This window comes from Talpa europaea, assembly GCF_964194135.1.
Source record: "Talpa europaea genome assembly, chromosome: 15".
NCBI lineage: Eukaryota > Metazoa > Chordata > Mammalia > Eulipotyphla > Talpidae > Talpa > Talpa europaea.
Genome location: NC_140083.1, coordinates 64,014,714 through 64,033,927, shown reverse-complemented (window position 1 = coordinate 64,033,927; position 19,214 = coordinate 64,014,714).

The window sequence follows — 19,214 nt, the reverse complement described above, 5'->3', positions numbered from 1 at the left end:
TGGGAAGGGTACAGAAAACATACCGTTCACCAAGTATTATGACTATTAAATTATTGTTCCATGTTTGCCTACTGATGTCATGTTGGCTATTCTTATATGAGACCATTTCTGGGTTTACATTTCTATTTTTTTTTATTTTTTTCTATTCCACTTTTTACTATTTCTCTCACTCCACCAATACTTGATTATGTCTTGATTACTGTTGCTCCAGCATAAGTTATAGATCATATAGAGTATATCCTCCAGCATCCATGTTTTTCTCATTGCGTTGGCGATTCTAGTTGCTTTGTCTTCACATATAGATTTTAATATAATCTCCGTATCTCTACAGAAATATTGCTGGAATTTTACTAGGAATAATTTTAAATCAATAGATCAATCTGGGGAGAACTGACCTATTTGTTTTGTTGAATCTTCCAATCTATGATACTTTTACTTATTCTCTTAGGAGTCTTTCACCAGTTCTTACAGCTTTTAAAACATAAGTACTATAGTTTGATGTAGTCCCAGCTGTTTATATTCTCCTTTGTGTTCTTTGTTTCTGTAGATGAGTCCTCAAAGATATTTTTGCAGATTATACCATGGAGTGTTTTGCCTGTTTTCTTCTTTATATTTTATGGCTTCTAGTCTTACATCCAAGTTTTGTATCCATTTTGAGCTAATTTTTTGTGTATGGTGTGAGATAGTAGTCCAGTTTCATTCTTTTACAGATTCTTTTAAACAACATTTAAAAGGGACTTTCCCTCTTCCAGGGTATACTCTTTACTCCTTTGTCATAGATTAGTTCACCATATATGTGTGGTTTTATTTCTGTACTTTAATTTCATTTCCATTGGTCTGTGTGTCTGTTTTTGTTCCAGTAGCATGTTGCTATTATAATTACAGATTTATAGCAGATTTTGAAGTCTGGGACCATAGATATGAGGCCTATAAAAGGGGAGGGTAATTTAGGGGGTAAAACAGGGGAAGGAGGACCACAAAGGACTATGGTGATGGGTCACGGGTGCTTTCGTGGTGGGAGAACATCGAGAATGACACCTTAGGGGAGATATCACGTACTGTCCAAAAATAAACAACAATGTAAAACGAATATAAAAAATAAACAAACATAGGTACTGTATATGCTGTATTCAATTTTATTATATGTTGCATTGAATGATTTCAGTGATTTATTATTTTTAGTTACTTTCCATGGTCAGGATATAGAAATATTTCCTTTGACTTTTGTATGCTGCTACTGTAGCCTATGCCTTTAATGAGTTTGTTTAGTTGTAGAGGTTTATTTTTTCCTTTATTTAGTGACTTGGAAGACCTAAAATACAAGAAATATTGAAGACTTTTTAAACAGAAAGAAAATACTACTGAAAATCCTAGCCAGAGCAACAAGATAGAAAAAGGACTAAAATGTTTACAGTTTAAATAAAAAATGCAGAAATGCCCCAGCAGCTTAACTGTCAAAAGTCTCACCCTTATTCACATGAGTCCTCCCACAAAGAGAGGATTTTGAAAAGCTCCAACTTTGACCATCAAGTTGGCTATGAGCACTATCCAATGGCTCAGAGGTGTTCCCCACTGTTCCTCTTAGGATACTTTATAAAAGTCCTAGGAGATAAATAAAACACACAAGAAAGCAACACCTTAATTATTAATCACAATATACCTGCCCCTGAGGAATACCCCTTAGACATTCTCCAGGAAGAACTCATCACCATGGAAACTATTATTCGTTCCCATTACTAGTCATCTGGGAATATAACCCCTCTAGTAAGTATTTGTCCTAACTTCTAACAGCAGAGATTAAATTTACTGGGTTTTGAATTTAGAAATCAATGGAATTAATAGGATGAATATTTTGTATCTGGTTTGTTTTGGCTCAAAATATGTTTCTTATAGTACTCTACAAAGACATGCACAGACACTTGAAGTAAAAGAAATAACATTACAGCATGATCAAGCTCACACATAATAGAAATTTATACACAGAAATAACACAAGACAGCCTTTTTAATTGGTGAAGGTTTTATTGCCCAAGTCAAACAGGTTGGCAAACACTAGCAGTAACAGTGGGAAGAGCAGCATTCTTGAGGGCTGCCTCTGGAGAAGAATTGCATACAGATGTAATGAGGTTAATTATTAAGTAGATATCAAAATTCGAAAATATATACATTTGACATGAATATAGCACTCCTAGAGCTTTCCCTTATTAAAAATCACTGTTGCCAATTATACTATATAGTAAGTGCTATTCATTGCAGCATTTTCCATACTTGCAAGATTCTGAGACACGCTGTAATAAACCTTGATTTAAAAATGGCTAGATAAATTTTGGTATATCCATTTAGTCTAATATTGCAGCTCCTTATGAAAAATGAGACAACTGGACTCTCCCAGGTGGCCTAGGACTCTCTCAGCACTTTCATCCCATGGCCTGAGCTTGATCCTTGGCCAGGGATATAACCCACATGTCTCACATGCTGTTCCCCTCAGCAGTGTATTTCAGTCAATCCTCCTGCTCTGCACCCCACCCTGACTCTGGTGAATCCTCTCAACCCCTATACATCTGGCCTACACCACAGTTTTTCTATGCAGAAATAAATAAAATCTTTTTAAAAAAGAAAAGAAAAATGAGATCATAAATTAAATAAAATGATTAATAAAATGGTATTTCACCAAATCAAAATAAATTGCTTTAGTGTTCTCCATCAGTTTGTAAAGTCTTTGAAATGTAACATTTAGTTTAGAATTTTACAATATACAAAACTTTGAGTTTTATCAATGTTCAGGGATTTTGAGAGATCATAATCTTCACAAATCATACATAAGCGACTAATGTGAGTGAATAGCTCCTTTTTAACTCATAGTGAAAATGAAAACATTAAGCCTTTGATTATAGCAATTCCTTTATTTATAAGTGCAGATGAATGTCTTCTCACAAATAAAAGGCAACTCTTTAGTACAAACATCATTCACAATATTTGTTTTCTTGAGATGTGCACATGTTGCATCAGGAGATGTAGTCGCTGAAAAATTTCTGTATCAAAAAACATACTCATTTTAGAAAATCATTAACATCAAATTGTAAAATGTGTGTGGAGTGATTTCAATAGACATAAAAATTTTGTGAAGAATATATAGTTGCAAAATGATAAAGTGCAATTATATCTAAAACTAAGGGAAATGTTGCAGTGAACAAGTAGAGATAAGGGAAAAAGAAAAGTTGGCATAGACTAGACTCACTCACGGATTAAACATGCACATATGAAAAATTACTCTGAGAATTCTGAAACACCTGTTAAGTTCTAAATGTGATAAATTCATCATATGACACAGGATATAAAAACATTTCTAGTTTCCCATGACTCAGATGACCATGCACAGGCTTGTGTCTCCAGCGCTAGCCTGACTTTGAACACAGAAGCTGTTCACATGTGTTTAAACTGTTGCACCTTTTCCCACTGATTTTACTGTCTCACACACCAAACAAAGCATTAAATTTTTTTGTTAAACTGAGAAATGAGTGTAGGGAACATAGACTTGAACTTTTAAGAGTAGGATACAATATATAAAAGAAAATACTTAATTTTATGTTAATGTTCACCAAATGTTCATGAATCTAACTGGTAGTAAGTAATAGTTTCTAATTACAAAATTATCAATGAAATATCACCACTCTTTAAATTCTGCTTATGATTTGAGTAGCAGTTCTGTATAAGGTTTCCCATTATCTTAGTGCTCTTTCATAGTTTCCCTCCCCTCTCTTCAACTACTTTTCTCAGTTATGTTTCCTGGTTATCCTCAAAGGATAAACCCTTTATCTTAACATCATCCTAATCATCTGGGCATCCAAGGGCTCAGGTATTAAGCTTCCTGATGGTCACATGCAGCCTCATAGTGACACTGTCTATCCAGCAAGATGGGCCTATTTGCATCCCACACAGACCTCTCATGCGAAATTCTTAGTCATGTACCAAAGGTTCACATAACATTCCCAAAATCACAAAATGTTTAACAGACTTGTCAAGTTTATACCTGAAACTGAACTTAAGATATCCTCCATCAGCATTAACACCACACCAGTCATATAATTTATGGACCAAAATGGAACCATTCCTGATTTCTCTCTTACATATCTTTGAATAAGAATAAAATCTGGTCATTTTCACCAACACCAACCCTGCCAATGCTCATCAAGCTAAGGCCTTCTCTCGCCTGATCACTACAAGTAGATTCCATGAATCCCTAGTTATACCCCCGACATATACAAATTAAATTCAGGTGTCCAGGGTCAATCTTTGAAAAAGAGCTGCTTTTCTCACTCCTCAGCTCCAAACCTCCATTGGAAGTATCAAAGTTGTTGTCATAACCTCTGTTGTCCTATATACTCTCACTCTTCTTACTTCTCTGACCTACTTTTCCCCCAGCTCACATTGCTCTGGCATCACCATCTCTCTTGCTATTTCCTGTAGCAGCTTCAAACTCCCCCTCAGATTCCCACCATCTGCTGCTTTTCCTCCTAGAAAGCTGTCCATCTAGTAGCCACATAGCTTCCTCATTCTAGATCCTGTGCAAACATCTCAGTCTCAAGGACATTGTAGGACACCTCATTTAACACAGTAAAATCTCTTCTTACTCCCTCCGCACATAAAAAGGTCCTTTGTGAACTAGCACGAAAGAAGGGGTTGCACATCAGTCCTCAGCATTCCCCACCATCTAACATGCTAGAGACTTTTCCAACATGTTTAGTTTACCAAAGCTCCCCATCATCACCCCCTCCCTGTATCAGGATGGAAGAACCACAAGAGCAGGATGTGTTCACTGCTATACCTGGTAATTCTATGCCTAGAAAAGTGAGCAGCACATTATGGGTACTCAACAAACTATTTTCACTACCCCATGCCTCTCATACTGTTTCCATTTACTGAGCTTTAATATACATATGAATTTTTCTTTATTCTCCAGATAGCTCTCTGGGTACCGACCCACAAATCTATGCTGACTCACTAATGAGAGATGACTACCAGGAATTATGTGGACTTGAGCACAACAGCATCCAAGATATTAATTACCATACTTGTTATTCAAAATTACTAAAGATTTATTTGGTAATGGATTTTTTTTCTTAAATCATATCTAGCAAACAAGTACAAATTCTTAATATATTTTTACTCTTTCTTCCAAAACACCTGTCAAAACAACTAGTAACAATGAACATACTAGACAAGATGCAAAAGTAAAATATTTACAGTATCTGAAAGGACCATGTTAAACAACACAGGAGGAAACATCACTCTTTGGGTCTCAATACATGGAGCTCTGAGATGAGCATTGGTTGCCTGTCATCAATTTGAGACCACATAGATGTAAAGACAATCTCAAAGTTCTAAAAATCTATCTGTTCTTGTCCTATAATCTATGAATCAATCACTGAAACCAAAATGGAAGAAATATCTAAAATGAAAACTTACAGTATCCAAGAAAAACTTGTGCCATCCTGCCACAGCCAGGGATGATTAGCTCCTTTCTTGTATAATCCAACCCAATAACTCTGTTTTATTTTTGATTGAATGAAACTCTGTGGGAAAATTAGAATTACCAGCAGTACTCATAATATCAATCTTAACACTTTACCTGTAGAGAACCACTTCCCTATTGTGCTAACAAAGAAAGTGGAAATGGAAAAACCTGAACGAACTAAATGAAACAAAACATAAACTTCTGGGCTATAAACCAATTAGCACTTCCCAGAAAGGAGGAGAGAAGACAATTATTAAGGGTACTATGGTATAATGAAGGCTAGAAATGGAATTTTGATGGTAAAATTAATATCATATCTACATACATTGATTTTCAAAGATGCACTATTGAAATTTATATATTCATATGAAATAGAGATGGTATTACAATTCAAAGTTTAAATAAATGAATGTATATAAATATAAACACATTGTATTTAAATAAATAAAATACATAGCCAATAAATATGGAAAGATGCCAAGCTTACTAGCGACCAGGAAAATGCAAATCCGGACAACCACGATATGTCATACAACTATTTAATTTGCAAAAATTGAGAAAAAAATTGAGAACACACCTGTTATAGAATGGAAGGGAGAAAAATATTGAAAGTTGTTTAAAAAATAATTTTAAAACAAAATTGGAATTCTCATATAAAATTTATTTTTAAACTCCCTACTACCTAATGACTCTACTTCTTCAGTTCTTTTAAATGAAGACAACACAGAACACGTGGAAAAATCTTGCATGGAGACCGTTCTAAGAATGTTAGTGAACAACTATTCATAACATTCAAGTAGGAAATGATCAAAATCCCATTATCTTTAAGTAGATAAAAGAAATCCACACTGTGCAATATTATTGAGAGTGAAGATGAAAGAAAAAAATAAAACTATAGCTAGACATTTCAAGACAGATTATGTGGTCCATTCATTATGGAAACTTAATGAATTTTCTTCAACTTATTACTTATCAATAAAATCAGAATGATACAATTTGAATGGTTTTAGAGTGAAATAATACAAGGATGAGTATGAAAGAAGTGTAGCATAAAATATTGTTAATTTTGTATAATCATTTCAATAGATGTACTGAATTCATTTCAAACATTTTCATATAGATTCAAATGTAAAGCAATAAGTCTTTCTTAAATACAAGTCTCTCTCCCACACACAAATGTTATTTTCCCCACTATAATGAATAATATAACAAGAAAATTATAACTGTGCATATTTTAATGCCTAAAAAATGTACAAGCATAATAGAAAATGTCAAAATTATACTGTATAACGTCTAAATTGCTGATTAACACTAAAATTAGATACCATTAATATTCATTCACAAACTTTTGCTAGAAGTTTAGGGTTAGACATAATCATATGAGCCAATCTCTATTTTCATTATCATCAGATTTAAGTCACCGCTTTACCCACTATCTTGGGCTTTGTAAAGCATCAAAAAACTGAAAATCCTAATCCATTAGTATGAGTAAAGTTCCTCTACAACAAATCCTGTCACATAGTTTTTACAGCTTTTCAGAGTTCCAGTCTAGCCACTGACAGTACCACTATCACCAAATGAAGTGAGAACATGCAGCCTAGCCCTTTCAGTCAAGGGGTAAAATTTCAAAATTTCAAAGGAGCTGCACCTATTCATGAAAAGAATCCCAGTAGCAGGACAACCACTGAAACACAAAACATACTTAGATATCACAAGGTAAATAGGTATTATAAATAAAGTTTATTTCCTGAGCGGAGACTGAAACTCAAATCATTTATGAATTGATTGATAAGAATTGAGCTTTAAATTTACAAGGGTACTTGTACTTGAAAGCTGTATCTGGATTTTTGTATTTCTTTGGTACAAATTCATTACTTTTTTCATTCATTTCTTAGAGCAAAGAGTGGTCTTTATAAGAAATGAATGAGCAAAGTAATAGAAAAAATGTGTGTGTGTGTATGTGTTTTTTAACACACACAAGCTTCTCTAAAGCACTTACTTCGGTTGGATAAAGCAAACATACCTGCTCCTCTTTGTCATCAATCTTAATGAGATTAAAACCAAGTTGCTGGCATGAGTTCTTACTCTCATTCCAAGTTTTCTCTTCAGTTGAAAAATAGTAACAGTTATTTTCACAGCACGACCAATTTCCATGACGTATGTCACAGCCTTTCTCTTGAAAACAAAAACCACCATGACCCTCAACCCCAAAACCATTTAGAGGCCTGTACTTTCTATGTATTTCATTCCTTCCTGCAGACAGAATGACCAGAGAATAAATGACTTGCCTGTGTCCCAAAAAGCTATGTATAAAGAATAGGTGTTCGGCAAATTCTGTAGGTAAGAACACTGTGGAGCCAGAGAAAGTTTCCTAAAGACCCAAGGCCATTGTTAAGACAGCACTGACAGCACTTGACTGCTCAAGTACAAATATTGTCAGTGATATGGAGCACTCATCCTCCAGGGAAAAATTCAACAAAGAGAGAATATATAGGAAAGATATACTGGGGGATATTCATTCACAAACATCAGCCACTATGACAATGTCATGTAGGTTTCTTACTTCAGAATAGCATAACATCTAATTAACTATAAAAAGATAATGATTTTGATGATAAAAATGTGAGCGAGACAAAAGTGTCTTTCAAAGACTAATGTAAAGTATCAAAAAATACATGTTGAGATGGGACAGAAAGAGAGAATTCCATGAAAAACAAAGCTATAAGCTAAGAGCTTAAGCTTTCAGTACCTACCTGTAGAGGTTGGTAAAGTTGAATGATGATGAATTGGTGAGGAAGTAAGATGTCCTTCTGGGTCATTCCCACTTTCACATTTACAAGAGTTCTGAAAAACTTCAACCCATTTTATAAAATTAAAATCTGAGTATCTTTAATACATCACTTTATTATAACATTTCCTTTAGTTCTAGATATCAAAATAAATGATGTTGACTAAATGGAAAAACAGACAATTTGAGGTTAAAATAATATGACGCATCACACATAAGTAGGATATTTAAAATAAAATAATAACCTGCCTATAATATTTCTATAAAACTAATAAAAAATAAGACAAAAGATTGAAAATATTAAATGATTTTATGCCATCTGCCATTCAATAAAGAATCTGAAGTTTATGCAACTTAGTTTTCAGCATTTTATTCAGTATTTGTTATTTGCATTCAGAGTTAGACAAGTGATGTGGCTCTATGTATGTTCAGTACCAATTGATAATGGATTTAGTGAATATACATGGAGAAAGAATTATGTAGACTAAATCCAAAGTGCAAAAAGGTTTAAAGTTTTGGAAAGAATTAACAATCTTTTCTAAAATCTCACAAAAAAAGGTAAAAGCCAGACATAAATGGCTATTTGAGAGTTTAGATTTTTTTTAACCCATTACAGATCTGTTACAACTGAGAATGTGAACTTCCAATTCTGCTACTTACAAACATCATTCAAATATTCAATGTCTTCCTGAAAAAATCTAACATCAATTGCACAGTATTTTAATGTTATCAATTTTATTAAATATAGCTATTGCTCCAATACAACAGTAAATTCCAATATTCCTATAATTTGCCAGAATTATAAAGCACACCAAGAACTCTAGTCCCTAATTATGGGAATTTAACATGATTAATTTTCATCTGCTTTTATTTCTGCCTCTCTAAGTTTACATAGTAGAGAACTCATATTGACAAAACCTACAACCATCTTGTGACATAGTCTTTACTCACATCAGAAAATAGCCACATCCAAACACTGATAGTCACACAACCACCCAGATTCTATTAATGCTGATTAACACTGATGGTCTCATCACCCTTTTACCCAAATACTACACAGTATAAATCTTGAGTCACACCTTTTTCCTAATTTAACAGTCTTTTCAAATATTTTGTCTTTTTCTAAATTATCTGTCACAACTCTTTGACTCTCCCTCTCAAAGATGCTTTTGTCTGCCATATCCCACAAAAAGTATCAACATTAAGCATGAGTAACACACACCTTGCTTCTCCTCATATAAATTCAGGAATCAATAAATACAGGAATTCATCTACACAATTCAGAGGGAAAAAAAAGTTGCTTCCCACTGAATAAAGTTGATATTCTCACCTTTAGTGAGTAGCTCACCTCTATCACTTCCTTAGCATCATAATATCCAGCTGGGCTGTGTCTCCTGAACCTTCAACATTTTCCCTCTAGTGTTTCTCTTCTTTGCATTTGTTCCTCTATGTCACCTTTTCCACAAAAATCCCTGTTCCCTTCTCATATCCTTTATAAAGAGCTGTTTCCACTTAACTTTTACACATCTTTTTTTTTCCATAGAACTGGGGAGTCGGCCAGAGATGGGGACAGGGAGAGGATTCACCAGAGACAGAGTGGGGAGCAGAACAGGCAGACTGACTGAAATACACTGCTGAGGGGAGCAGCATAGACATTGGGGCCAGGATAAGATTATTCATGATTCTTCTTTCAAGTGACACTCTAACATGGCTCCTCAAACTTGTTTCATTCATTTCATTAGGTCATCAGTTTGTTACTAACCAAAAACTGTAGTAGCTAGGACATTAAACATTACATTTATATATTTTTATATTTTAAGTCACCCCATCCTCCTATAGCTCTTTCAATGTGTAACAGAATCTCACTTTCATCACTCAACTGACACATTATCAGTACGTATTTAGTTGCTTACTTCAGAAAAAATGAACAGACATTTCCCAGTGTCCAATATGTCTATGTGTTAGAAATAGCTCCTCTCCAAATTCTCTACTTAAGAATATTGTGCACTCACATAACCAAGTCAATACAACAATGTAATAGAGGTTTCATTGTGAAAGTCAATATTTAACTATAAATTGAAAACGGATTTGTTGAGAAAATATTTGCAAAATTAGAGTTCCTGACAATGACTAATATGATGGGTTTTTAATTAAGTTTGGATGACAAGAATGAGATAATTTGGTGAAAAACAAATCTTTAAATTGTAAACTTAAATATTCAGTACCTACCTCCAGTAGCTGGTAAAACTGAGTGAGCTTCAACTTCTGGTGAGGAAGCATTTTTTTCATTTCTGGGTCTCTTCTCTTCTATTTCATTCCCAAAATGGCACTGAAAAACTTCAATCCATGTGGTAAACTTAAGAACATGAAGGCTTTAGTAGATCACTTTATTATGATTATTTACTTTAGTTCAAAATAGCAAATTATAGGATGTTGGCTAAATGCAATCAGATGAAATGTAAAGCTAAAACATTTTCTAGTGACAGAACATAAGATCTCTGTAGGAATGCTTTCTTGACCATAGGAAATTATATGTCATTCTTCTAGATCTTCATAACATTGTCTAAGCACTAATAATGACATTTTTAAAACTGCTTCATTTTTTTAAAGATTTATTTATTTATACAAGAACCGGGGTACAGGCCAGATGCACGGGAGGGTGAGAGGATTCACCAGAGACAGAGCGGAGAACATAACAGGCAGACTGAGGGGAGCAGCAGGTGCGAAAAATATACTGCTGAGGGGAGCAGCAGGTGCGAAAGGAGAGGTCTGCCTTGTCATGTAGGCCACTCGCTGGCCAGCTGGGATTGAGCTGGAGTTGCAGAGGCTGCGCTAAACCGCCTGCGCCACCAGGGGAGGCCCAAAACTGCTTCATTTTTAAAAAAAGTTTCCGGGCCTCCCCGGTGGCGCAGCAGTTGAGCTCTGGGTTGTGAAGCTGCCCGCAGCCTCTGCAGCGCCAGTTCGATCCCCGGCCACCAGGCGAGGGTGCCACATGGCGCACAGTCCTCTCCTGCCGCCCGCTGCTCCCCTCAGCAGTGAACTTCGTCAGTCTGCCTGTTCTGCTCCCCGCTCTAGCTCTGGTGAATTCTCTCACCTTCCCGCGCCTCTGACTGTACCCAGTGCTTGTATAAATAAATAAATAAATAAATCTTTAAAAAAAAAAAAAAAAAAACTTTCCATTTTTTTATTTGATTATATTTTAATCATGTTATGAGATAATGTGGGTTTACAGCATTTCATATGTTTTAGGAGGTACAGGCTCACATCTCTTGAAGTGTAAGTTATTAAAGCACATTCACCACCAAAGCCCAAATAATCCTTCACCATAGACTGGGTCAATGAAATTGACTTTTTGTATTTCCTTGACTTTGATGCAAGACATACTTCCTACGAAAAGATACTCGAAATTGTTGAATGAGTGAAAAAAAAGATTTAACAATCACCAAAAAAAAGAATATTGAAAGCAAGCAATTTTAAAAATTATTGATACAATATATATCAAAAGTAACAAATAACATTCATTCATATTGAAAATAGATTCATCTCACTTTTTGATTTAAGCAATATTATGGTATTATAAGATAAATGATACTGACATAAAATTTTTCCCAATTCTCTGGTCATTTGGAAAGACTCATCCTATAAAATAATGTTCACATATAAGAATATACACTATATACTTCAGCAAAACGTTTATGCTATTACATTTGTTATGCCATTTTGTGCACCTAAAAAATAACTGCTGGCCAAACAATAAAATCATCATAATTATCATCAACTCTATCATAATTACTAAAATTTCTATAGAACGTTAGAGTTGAAAGTTTCAGGAATCCATAGTGTTATTTAAAATCCTGGCTCATTATTTCCATGACAAATGTGTATTCCTGATACTCACAGATGTATGCTAAGCCTGCGGTTGTTAACAGGAGAATAAAACACAGAATTCCCAGACTTGCTGCAATGTTATGCCGTGAAAATTCTGTGCAAAAGAAAAAGCGAAATATACAGTAAGCACTGAGCATAACAAAGCCATAGAATTAAAATAAAATGGAAATATATCGCAGAGTATAAAATATGACTGCTGTGATCACAGATCTTGCTAACTATTGCATTTAAATATATTCCTCTATTTATAAAGAACCATCCAAATAATATCAAATATGTATATACAAAATTATCATGATTTCCTATATTATAATGTTTTCATAAATCTGGGAAAGGAAACAAGCTTTACCTCTCATTTCGTGAACTGGAGGTCTTTTGTCCTTCTGTTTCCTTGGTTTAGAAAATTTCACTTCCATATATGTCACCTGCTCCTCACTCATTTTGAGGACTGAGGACAAAAATAGCAAAAACTTTGACTCTTTTATAAGGCATAATTAATAATATTGAAAAATTTAAACATTCATCATGAAGTTTCACCAGTTAATCACTTGGTAATTTATGGAAAGTTGATTTGAATAATCATCAAAGAACAAAATGTATAAATTATATTACCATTTACCTTTCAATAAATATCTCTACCACAATGACAAATTATAATATTGAACTAGCTTTAAAGTCACATATTTCCTAGATGACTGTTTTTTTTTGTTGTTGTTGTTATTTTTACCTAAGTATCTGTATAGCCAGAAAACAAATTTGTAAATACACAGCTGGATTTATTTTAATAGAAAAAAAAATCATTATCAAAACATTCAAACTTTTCTTATCGCACTTAACTTTACAATTTAAGGTTTGGATCATTTAATGCTAACCAGTTACATAGCAACAATAGAAGGAAGAAGAGAAAAACAAAGATACATATTGTCCAAAAAAAATTTAATATTCTCAAACACATCTGATGATTTTTAAAACTCATACTATGCATAGTAAATATATTGACACATTTTCACTTTGATCCATGCTGTCAGCCCTTGTAGTATAACATTAGTTATTAATTGACATAGATCCCAAGTCAATTCAAGCAACAATCTAGAACCCTCCCAACTTTTGCATAGCTTTCCTGGAGCACATTCTACTTTATCCCTCACTGTGCAGCAGCCTGACAGCAGGGGCTGATCCTACCTGTGTCTTTGCCTTGGAGTTTTACCAGCTGGGGGATGATCTTGGGCAGGAACACAGCAAGGATGTGCTGGCTCTACTGGCCTTGCACCTCTGGTCTGAGGTGAGGAGGCCCTTGTTGATGTGAAACTGGCCTCAGAGAAACTGTGTAAGAAAAAAGAGAAGCATGAACATGTAACTCTCAATATTCTCACACAGAAAGTTTCCACTTCTGTCTCTACCTCATTTACCCCCACACTGTGTCAGTAAAAGTATACAGAACTCAAATGATAAATTTTATGAACCAGAGATCAACTTAAACCTGAAACTTAGCAGTTACAGTAACGCTTGGGAAAAAAACAGGGTATCCAAGAATCTCATGTGAATAGGAAATTAATAAATTTGAAAATTATGGGAATAATATAAAAGAAATATTCATATTATACTTGGCATGAATTATACATTCTTTAATAGAATGAAGGTAGAGCATTAAATGTTATATACACAGAAAAATTAGAGAAATGTCAAATACATATAAGCAGCCTGTATTTTTAATAAGGCTATGCAGATTGCTTAACAGGTTATAGTAAATAGAAATACATACAAAATTGGGTTAGTAGATTTGAATAATAGCAAATTTCTACATTTTCCTTATGATTTCTTTACATTACCTAAAGAAATACTTTCTGTTTAAATAATATCAAAAAACAGAGATAGGTTATAAAATATTGAAGGGATTGAATGTGGTGCTTTAAAAGGATAAAGTCAAAATCATCAGTTCTAATAGATGTAAACAAACCTCTGAGCACATCTGAAAAATTATGATTTGTTTAATTCAAGGAGCAGCTCTACACCAAATTTAGTCATATAAGTAGGTGTCACAGAAACAAAATCATGTTTTTGTTTCATATCCACCACATTGATCTGTGCACATCAAGATCCCCAGTGATTGATTCTTTTTAGACATGTATAGTAACAAAAATTAAAATCTACTTGTATATCAGCTACACTGCTTGAAGTCCTTTCAAAAGCATGTTTCCACAGCTGAGATTGCTTCCCCATCACTGTCCTACCCCACTTTTAACTTCAACTCCAGCCCAGGTGAGCATCTCCAGCTTTTCACTTTAACTTTAACTCTAGCTTTAAGTTTGCTTCTAACTAATTCCTTTTTAAGTGATCACTTTCAAGGAGCTGATTTCTAACATAAAGATAATGAAGGAAACATTCCAGAAATATTCCAGGCAAAAGGGTTTTCTCTTAAAAGCAAACATTTTTTAGGCCTGCCCATCAGCACGTACTGTCTCCCAGGCTCACAGGTGAGCTTCCTCTGCTGGTTGCTGTCCTTCTGTCTGTGCCTCCTAGCTGAATTCCCTAATTCCAAATGTGTGCAAATGATAAAATGATTATTCTATCATTTTAGTTGGTACTAAGAACTTTAGCTCTTAGGACATTTTTAAATAAGCTTCCAAATTTAAAACAAGTGAAATCTGTGCAATAGGTTCTAGAAAACCTAGTAGACTAGATACCTTTGAATATCAACAATTGTATCTACAGTATGTAAAAATATAAAGTATTATTATCAGAACAAGAGTATTTCATGACAGTTTGGGGAAGTTTGCTTTTTTTTCTATTTTGAGGAAAGAATGAGAGACTGTTATTCATTCGTTGATTATAAACACTTTTTCCCCAGAGCTCTTTCCTGCCCTCAAGAGCTGCACACATCTATGCACCCAAAATATCTATGTATTTTTAGGGCTTCTTATAATGTTTTCTATACTTCTTTTCTACTTCATCTTTTAGTTGTTATTCAAGGTCTTCTAAAATACTATTTGTGTTTCACAATTTTACAACCACCAAAAAAATGTGTGTCAAAGAAAAGAAAAAAATAAAATGGTATTGAGTAGAAGAATGACAAGCAGTAGAAACTAATATTTAACCACAAAATGATGTAAATGAGCAAGTAAATAACATGAAAGAGAGACAAACAAGGAGAAGAAAAAAGCTCAAGAGAAAAAAGCTCAAGATGTGACCATAACAAAGCAGAATGATAACAAGACATAACTCAATTAGTTGAACTTTATAATATAGCAGGCAGGGTGCATAAACTTTTGAAACGATGTCCCAAAAACAAAGTTCCAAGAGAAAATAGTTTTATAATGTTCTTTATATTACTGTTCTTATAAATTATTTTCCCATATTCACTTTGTTACTTTTACTTTTAAATTCAGAAAAGTTCAGTGAGTGTGGAGAAATTGTAAGTCTAAATTCTCGGTTCTATTAGAATAAAGAATTAGAGCAAATTATTTAATTGGGAAACAAATAGGAATTTGTGTGAACAGAAATGAAAGCAATGAAAGGATATGTTTACTTTTTTTCTGGATCTTTAGAATGTTTCCATGTGTCATTTTTGTTCAATAATTAGCATATCGATGTATTATCAAATTATTGTGAGCATTTCTGTTACAGTTTTGCCTTTAGCAACAACAGATTTAGGCCTTCGTTTGCCTTTTCCAGTCACTGCCTCTATTGCCATTTTTCTTACCTCAGCTTCTAAAGCAAAGGAGGGGGGCTTAACATCAGTGAAGTTGTCAGCGGAAACAGATGTATAATAAAAATAAGGATTGCACCTTCTTGTACTTTCTGTTTTTATTCTTTTCCCATTTAAAGCCTGTGCCAAATGATAATTATGAAATAATGTTCAGTTGAGTGTTCTTTATAGGAGGTTAAAATAGACCTTCCTATTTTCTAGTAATCTGTATTTATATGTCTTTTTACTAAGGTAACTCTACCATACAGCACTGCATAAGTTTCATATATCAATGCCATTTTGTTGAAAGAAGCTATGCAAATTTTGAGCTATCCTAAAAGGCAAAGAAACTCATTCATAAACACTAGAGATATTTAATCAGAAGTAAGATGGCTGTTATTAAATTCAAAATTTTAATACATGAAATGGAAAATGTTCCTTCAACCTATTTTGTATTTATAAAATAGATGGTTACACATTGGAGATTTAGGTGATGATTAATATTAATTATGTCTGGCAATCAAAGTCAGTTTAAGAGCACTTAGTAAAATACTTCATTGAAGAGGTATGTGAAATTGCTAAGTCTGACTGGACAGATCAAAAATGAGAGAAAAACAAAATACCATAATCTAGAATGAGATTATATCACTGAAGATTCTATGATGCCAAAAAGGAGAATAAGAGAATATTTTACAACACATGAATGATTTTGTATAATAAATTTGACAACTTGATGAAATGATTGAGATCTTTAAAAGTCACAAACTGCCCAAGTTCACTCAAGAAAAAAACTGATCATCCCAATAAGCCCTGTGTCAATTCACAAAATTGAATCTGTAGTTAATACGTTTCCACAAATATAAATTCCAAGGCCAGACTACTTCACAGGAAAATTCTATTAAACATTAAAGAAAGAAAGAATACCAATTCTACACTAACTTTCCAGAAAATTATAGAAAGAGAAATGTATTCTATGATTTCAGGATACTAAATAATCTGATAAAACCAGAAGACATTATGGGGGGAAAAAACTATACTCCTCATACTCATAAAGAGTGTAACAATTAAAAAAATGGAAAATAATGGTATTGGCAAGGACATGGGAAAATTAAAATCCTGGCACAGTGTTGGAGGGAATGTATAAAGACACGACTGTTACAGGGCAGGGTGAGGGACCCCCAGGGGCCCCCAAGCCTGCCTGCTCTAAATAGCTTCTGCCATCTACTGTGTCAAGACAAAACATACTCTAGTGCAAAAGACCTTCAATAGAAAAGAACTTTAATACAATTAATGTGCAATAAAGAGAAGATAAAAAATATAGTTAAAATATTTTTCACACAAAACAGCCAAAGTTACCATCTCCTCATAGGTAAATACCCAGCCAAACAAAGTTGGCCCAAAGCAAGACAGCTGAGGCCCAAAAACTTACCACCAGTCTAAGGCACCTTCTGGTGGAGACCCCTAAAAAGGGGGCAGAAGAGGATAGACAGGTCTGGAAGGAAAAGAACAAAATCAAAATTAAGATAAAGGCTACCATGTTTAACCTCCCCATGGGTCTCTCAGTCACATCTGTTTCAAGTGACTCCTTCCATGTTTCCCAAGTCCCTGGTATGAGTCCAAAACCAACAAGCAAACAAAGCTTCTTCACTTGTCTCTCAGCTCCAGGTGCCTCCTCTAGGTCTCCTGGATCTCCTCCCTTCCTTCTCTTAGTTTTCCCTGGCTCCTCCTCCCTCTTCCATTCTACCCACCCCTTTCCCTGGAGATTACCACTTAAATTCCACATAAATACACAACCACTTAAATTCCACATAAATACTCTGAAAGCACATGTAAACACCCTGAAGGAGATCCTCATCTCTTATAGCCATGGGCTGGGAGTGCTGAAATTTTAATGCACTATCTCATCCTGCTTCTAGATGAATCACAACGCAATTGACCTCTCACCCTCCCAGGGTTTCTATTTTAAAATGATAACTGTGATGGGAGAGTTGTGTGACCAGAGAATGCAAGTTGGGTGAGGACATTAAAGAGACCCTGATGAAGTTGGAGACATGGAGCCATCAATTCTTATGTCTTCATTGCCTGTGGAAAAGGCTTCCTCATGCCCAGTAGCAGTGTCCTCTCCACTCCAGTGGGAGCTCTCTCCTATTCCCTGACAGCAGCCTCTCCATCCAGGTGAGAGAGGATTAACCCTGCATTGCCTGAATAGACAAATTGAAGCAACAGCCATGCAAGATACTTCTCAGGATACATCCAAGACATATGTTTGATTCCAGACCTGTAACTGGACTCAAGTCCCAGCCTGACCATAAAGGTGTGACCTAAACCAAGATGAACTATGATCTAAAAGAATATTGAATTTTCTACTGTATACATACAGAAATCCAAAGATAATGAGTGGGCATGGAGACTAAGGGTGTGGTATATTGGTGGAAGGAATGGGAACAGTATGAGACTGAATATATTTAAATGCTCATAATCTTGCAGCTCAGGCAGTTACAAAAGAATTTAACAATTTGGTTATTTGGTTGATTGGTTGGTTTGTTCATTGGTAACAACCTGAAATGTGTTCTACATTGGGCAAATTAGAATTAGCACACCTGCCATGGTTTAATGTAGAGGCTTAGGGAGACTGAAATGTTACAGTGGATTTAAGACATACTCACTCACAGGAGAGGGTACAGAAAACATCCATTTCACCACTTGTGAGTGAGAAATAAACTTGTGAGGCTAGTTCCAGCATTTTGAAGAATCTGTGATAACACTTCTATATGGATCCATATCAAAGACCTCTTTCAGTAGCTCTATTTACCAAAGATTTTCTCCTCTTCATTTCTAAATTTTAAATAACTTTAGGCTTACATTTAAATCTATGGTAAAGTTAAATTTTGCATTTTAGTTAATTTTTTGTAAGGTGTGAAGCCTACATTAATGTTCAGCTTGTGCCCATAGATGTCTAATTGTTCCACCACCATTTGGTGGAAAAAAACATTCTTTTTCATTGAATTGCTTTTCTGCCTTTGTCAAAAATCAGTTGGACATTCTTTTTTTTTAAGATTTATTTATTTATACAAGAACCAGGGTACAGGCCAGATGTGCGGGAGGGTGAGAGGATTCACCAGAGACAGAACGGGGAACAGAACAGGCAGACTGATGAAATACACTGCTGAGAGAGCAGCAGGCAGGCAGGAGAGGTCTGCTGCGCCATGCGAGATTCTCAATGGATGGCCAGGATTGAACTGGCACTGCAGAGGCTGCGGACAGCTTCACAGAGCAGTGCTCAACTACCTGCGCCACCAGGGGAGGCCCAGTTGACCATTCTTGTGTGAGTTTACATTT